General features: G+C 36.0%; 1 pseudogene across 1 annotated transcript; it reads right to left on the minus strand.

The window, feature by feature from the left end:
• Positions 1–1,473: 1,473 nt before the first annotated feature.
• LOC125363118 lies at positions 1,474–2,664 on the minus strand (annotated as a pseudogene). The gene has a single exon (XR_007213174.1). The product of XR_007213174.1 is annotated as an F-actin-capping protein subunit alpha-1-like (transcript).
• Positions 2,665–6,687: the final 4,023 nt, after the last annotated feature.

Consider the following 6,687-nt stretch of genomic DNA (forward strand, 5'->3'; position numbering starts at 1 on the left):
CTGCTGTGACTTGCCTAAACCTGTACTAATTATTCCCTAAAAGGGAGTATACACAATGGTATGCATGCTTTTTATGTGAGTCAGCTTATCAAGTTTTCTAAACATCATATAACTGCTTAACTCTTCTCTCATAAGTTATTGAATATCTTAGATTTCTTCATATCCTCCTCCCCAGTCAATTCTGGTTTCTGGAGAAGAATTATCTTCTAGAATAGTGTTCAGAAGTTATTAGTTTTGTCTGCTCTAGAACTTCAAATAAAAAATTGTGTAATGCCTTGGTGCCCAGGTTTTTTTTTTTTTAGAACAAAACAAGTATATTTCTATTGGACTACCCGATACAGAAGATAGCATGGTATAGACAGATAGTATGAATGACAACACAAATATATTTTATTTGAAATAAACAAAATGCTTACATAGCTTTCACTTAGAAACAAACCGTTGCTTGACTGTATTACAGAGCAAAACAAAGCTGAAGCACAAACACCCTTCTGTTTTGACAATTATTTGATGACAGGTAGGAAGACACTACTTGGTATTTAAAAAACTGACCTTCCCTTAAGGCCTGGTCATAGAAGTATAAACAATGTAAATGAATCCACCATTACCAGTTGTCATATCATAGCTATGTTACCTGCATATTCTGAGATCATAAATGTACCTGCCAATATACCTTGGAAGGGTTGCTTATATCACAGTTACATGAGTTCTTGGCAGGTTGGATCAAAGAAGAGTAATTTGGAACACGTTTTATACCTATTTAGAAGAAAATACTAGTATTCCCTTAAATAACAGGTTACAATAGAAAGATACTTCCTGGAAGTTATCCTTTTCACTTTGGTTCATTTTTAGTTTCTGTAGTTTACATAGCTGTCTGTTTCATTTGCTTATATTACAATCCTGCCACAAAATCTTAAAGCACAAGATACCTACTATTCCTTCAACATCTGCATTTTTCAAGTTTCATACTCTATCACATCCACAATATGTCAGCAGTTCTTGAAGAGGAAAACAGAAATATAAATGGGTAGAACTTTCATAAAAATGTAGATGTTTTGAACTACAATGGTACTTAATGAGAAGACAATGCAAGAATGAAAAAAGAAAAAAGCAAACATTCAGGTACAGGGGATTTGATTCAAGTCTTTGGATTTAAAAACAAGATCCCTCAGAGAAGTTGAGTATTGTGGAATTTCTAAAAATTTCCTCTGCACCCCCCCACCCCCCAATAGACCTGAAAAGCTCCAGTCTAAACTTCTGCAAACTACATTTGTGAGATGCTATAGATGATGATCAAAGCAGTCAGAGGGAGAAGGATAAATGTGTCTTCCATTTAGCTAGTTTGTAGCATAGCCTCTTTAGCTGTTGGTGGACCAGTAAAAACTACTGGTACCAGAAGTGCTTTGAAGAATAGGGGTTTAAAACAACAACAATGATAATAAAGAAAACCCTATTGACCGTATTTTATGTTTAAATCAATAACTGGAATTCATGGCTAGGAAATTTTTCTAAATGGTAAAGTGACTCCAGGATAGAACTCTCCATTAAATGTAGCAGGGAGGAAAAAAAAAAGATTTATACTAATAGATATAGTGATAACAGAGAACTACAAGGTAGAGAACACACACACACACAAAAGTCAAGACAATGCTATAGGTTCAACAGTATTCCATGAGACTAGAAAATCAGTTAACTTTGAAAGCCCTAGCAAAATATCACTCTTGTTTATAAATCACTTATTTATCATATGACCACGTTGAATCCTTTTCCTTTCATACACTGAAGAATCCTATAGATAGCTTTTAAGCATTCTGCATTTCTTTACCAATCTCGTAGCTGAGTATCTTGGTCCAGTCGATTTTGGTGCGGGTAACTGGAAGCTGCCAGCGCAAGGCCTTGAATGTGGTATCTGACATTGTTTGATAGTTTTCACTGATTGCTGTCTGATACTCATTTTCTGCACTCTCTATGATTTTAATAAAGTCCTTGGCAGTTTGGACTTCATTAGAAATAGTTAATGAATCTTGTACATCTTTATGACTAACCAACTGAACATTGCCATCTTCATAATAGTGAACCTTAATCTTTAGCACTCCAACTACCTGGGCTGTAGGTGGTGTGATTGTGAACTTCCACTCTGATCTCCAATGACCATTCCAGAAGTTTTTAGGCTGAAACTGGTGGCTTTCAATACATGCGATTATAGTCTGTTGCCCATCTATAGTTTTAGCATAAACAGTACAGAAGCCATTGGAATAATGATCTTTCACATAGGCTCTTAAAGCACTGTCACAGAATTCTCTCCAAGACTTCAAACCTCCATCTACTTCCTCTGGCTGGGGGTCACTTGCTTCTTTCCGTAAGTGATCAAACTTAAAGGAAATTTTGTTCCTTGGATCTAAAAATCTGCTATTACCCAGGTCACTGTGCTCTGTTATTAGGACCTGATCTTCATATCCTTCTATCTTCCCAGGTGTGAAATGATCCATGTTATACTGGGCAAATGCATGTGCTGTCCCTTCCCTGAGGAGATTGTCATTAATAAGTAGTAGCCGAACATCATTGAATACTTCATTAAACTCTCCTGGGGGGTGTATGGGTGATGAATTTAGCAGCTATGCGTACCTTCTCCTCATCAGACACCCCATCCTCGAAGTTGGCCATCTTGGGCTGCTCTGGGTGCCCAGGTTTTGACATTCATCAGTATAGATGAATGAGTCAATAGTTTGTTCCCATTGCTGCCCGTTGAATGAATTACATCTGTTAATCCATTTCCTGTTGACACATACTTAGATTCTCTCCTGAACTTTATTCTCTGATTAAATACTGTGCATGTTCCTATGTGAGTTTTTCTTTCCACTATTTCAGCGTGCAGTATGCAATATGCATTGTTCTTGAGCCTTCACTTCCCTGACACAAACTAACAAATTTTGCATACTTCCTTATCCACACACTCTTATTGAAGTGTTTATGTAAACTTTTGACTTTTTTGTTTCTCATTTTTTGCTGTGAATTTATACATATTTCACAAATTTATTATATATATATATATATACATGGTTTTTTCTCCTTCCTTCTCTATATGTTTGTGTGCATTTCTTTTTCTTCTTCCTTCCTACCTTCCTTCTTTCCTCCCTCCCTCCCTCCCTCTTTTTCTTCTTTGTGGTACCAAGATTTGAACGAAGGCCTTGCCTTTGCTAAGCACATGATCTACCACTCTACCACTTGAGCCACATCTCCATCCTTTTTGCTTTCTGCACAGGTTGGCCTGCACCAAATCATCTTATTTGATTTTTCCACATAGTGGTGAGAGGTTAACACTAACACACAGCATTTTATTCTCAAAACCATTTTTCCCTGTGCTGGGCTTGAACTAGGATACTCAAACTTGGCCTCCTAAGTGACTAGGCTTTTAGGAATGAATCACCATGCCCATTACCTAATATTGTCCTAATAATGTTTTTTGATCATCACAATTTTAATTCTAACTCAATTCAACATAGTTATTGTATATTTGAGATATTATCTACAAACTCTTTAATGTACCCTAAGTCAAAAAGATATTCTCTCATGATTTCTTCAAAACTATGAATGCAATCTGATGCTTAAATATATGATCCATTGCCAGATAACTTTTGTAAAATGTGTGAGGTTTAGATTAAGATTGATTTGTCCATGTAAGTATCTAATTATTATAACATTTTGATGAAAAGATGAGTCTTAGTTCATTTGCCTCCCAAGAAGAAAAGTAAATATTAATGTGTTTACTTGAAATAACCAACTGGATGTTCTAAATTTGTTGAAAATAGGCATGTCCTTAGTAGAGTTCAACAGCATTGTGGGAAAAATAAAGACAACATTCTTATCTTTCATGAATTCTCTTTAACGGTGATCTCCTTGGAATTATAGGCCCAAATGTCTGCATATACATCAAAGCCTTAAAACTGTCCATGTCTGGGATTATAATTCTAGAACTACCTTACAAAAAATAATGAGAACTCCAAAGACTTAATCATAAGGATTCATTATAACTTTATAATGTCAAGAAGTGCAAGGAAGACATAAATGCCCACTTTAGGTAGCAATATTTTTATAGTAAAGGACATGTCTTTTTTGATGTTTCAGAACATAGTTGTACATATTGTTTCCAAGATAAATTATGAATATATTATAATAATAATTATATTAATATTTATATTATATTAATAATTATATTAAAATAATTCTATTCATTGCTATTGGTGGAAAATGGCTCTAAGTTAAAAATGGTTAAATAAAATAATGTACTTTTAATAATTATGTGCAATAAATATAATTTTACAATAAAATATAAATGAGAGAAGCCCACTACCATCATGGTGTACTTAATGATGCTGATGCAATTAGTAACAGTAACAGTGTTTCAGTGTTTTGTAGGTTACATCATTTCTTAGTTTCATATAGAAATGATTTTATTGCTGATTTATCTATTTTACCTTTCTTATTTATCTTTTCAATGAATCGTGTATACGGAATGATGTGAGGAGTGCAGTTGGCTGCCTGCCTCCAACTGAGCAGCAGAAACTTCCTAAGGACCAGCTTTCATACATGTGAAATCTGTGTTTTGTTCAGAGGGCATTTCATTAAGTATGCCCTTCATGAATCCAGGTCCTAATAATACACTCATTTTTCTTTCTCACCTACAAAAAAAAAAAAAGCTAAGAAAAAGATTGAAGAACTCCTTGGTAGCCTTTTGAACGGGTAATTCCTGTTACTCATCTAGCCAAAAAGATTACTCATACCATACAGATAATCAATTAAAAGATGAATGAATGAGTCAAGGGCCTAAAGAATCTCAAGGATTTCACTTTTCCAATATAAAAACTATTATGTCTGTTTTCCATTCATTTTCAAATATACAGAGTGAGCAACTTTTTGCCAAAAACCACAGTACAGACAGCAGTAAGCAAACAGCAACAGCCTCTCATCAAGAAGTATTTAAAGAAAAAGGAAAGCAAGATTCTGCTGAGGAGAAAGTTACTTTTCCATCTGAAGTTGATCCTCAAGTTTTCTATGAACTTCCAGAAGAGGTCCAGAAAGAATTGTTGGCTGAGTAGAAGAAAGCTGTGTCAGATTACACATAGGTCATAAATAACCTCAGCCATAACAGAGGCTTCAAATTTTAAGCAAGGGAGTTATCATTGTTCTCAGATTAATAGGATCTGCAGCTCCTCTTAATAGGCATTGATATTCAATAATGTAGAAATCCAGTGGCCATAAGAAGTACATGCTGGTACAAAGCATAAAAATATAACAAAATATAAGGCCTTTGTCTGTTGAATGGCCGGTAAAGATCTTCTCCCACTCTGTGGGCTTTCTGTTTATCTTGCGAGCTATGTCCTTTGCCGTGCAGAAGCTCTGCAGTTTGATGCAGTCCCATCTGTCCAACCTTTCTTTGATTTGTAGCCTTTCTGGGTCTTTGTTAAGGAAGTTCCGTCCTGTGCGAAGGAGCCCAAGTGTTTCTCCTACACCTTCTTTTAGTGTTATCAGGGTGTCTGTTTTGATTTCGAGGTCTTTAATCCATTTGGAATTGATTTTGGTGCAGGGTGATATATAATATGCAGAACTAAAAAAATTACCCTCTTCCAAAATAAAACGGCAAAGAACCAATAGCCCCCTCATCAAGTGGGCTAAAGACTTACAAAGAGACTTCTCTGATGAGGAAATGAGAATGGCCAGGAGACATATGAGAAAATGCTCTACATCACTGGCCATAAAAGAAATGTAAATCAAAACAACATTGAGATTCCATCTCACCCCAGTAAGAATGTCCTATATCAAGAAAACTAACAATAACAATTGTTGGAGGGGATGTGGCCAAAAGGGAACCCTACTTCATTGTTGGTGGGAATGTAATCTGGTTCAGCCACTCTGGCAAGCAGTATGGAGATTCCTCAGAAGGCTAAATATAGAACTACCCTATGACCCAGCAGCCCCACTTTTGGGTATCTATCCAAAAGACCAGAAACAAAATCACAGTAATGCCACCAGCACAACAATGTTCATCGCAGCACAATTTGTCATAGAGAGAATCTGGAACCAACCCAGATGCCCCTCAGTAGACGAATGGATCAGGAAAATATGGTACATATACACAATGGAATTTTATGCCTCTATCAGAAAGAATGACATTGTCCCATTTGTAAGGAAACGGAAGTACTTGGAAAAAATTATACTAAGTGAAGTGAGTCAGACCCAAAGAAACATGGACTCTATGGCCTCCGTTATTGGGAATAATTAGTACAGGTTTAGGCAAGTCATAGAAGAGCATCACAAGGCCCAATAGCTATACCCTTATGAACACATAAGATGATGCTAAGTGAAATGAACTCCATGTTATGGAGACAATTGTTATATCACAGTTGTGACTACTTTCAATGTCCCATGTGTATCTGTAGCTTCTATTATTGATGATGTTCTTGTATCACCTTCCTGTGGTTGTACCTACACTATCTCTGTAATCTTATCAGAGTATATTGGAAACCGTGTATACTGGTATTAGAACTAGGAAATTGAAAGGGGATACCAAAATTGAGAGACACCGGGTAAAAAAAAAAGACAAACAACTACAAAAGCAATACTTGCAAAACTGTTTGGTGTAAGTGAACTGAACACCTCAGGGGGGGAAAGGGCAAGGGGGAGGGGGGA

The sequence above is a fragment of the Perognathus longimembris genome, chromosome 14 (genome assembly GCF_023159225.1).
Source record: "Perognathus longimembris pacificus isolate PPM17 chromosome 14, ASM2315922v1, whole genome shotgun sequence".
Classification (NCBI taxonomy): Eukaryota; Metazoa; Chordata; class Mammalia; order Rodentia; family Heteromyidae; genus Perognathus; species Perognathus longimembris.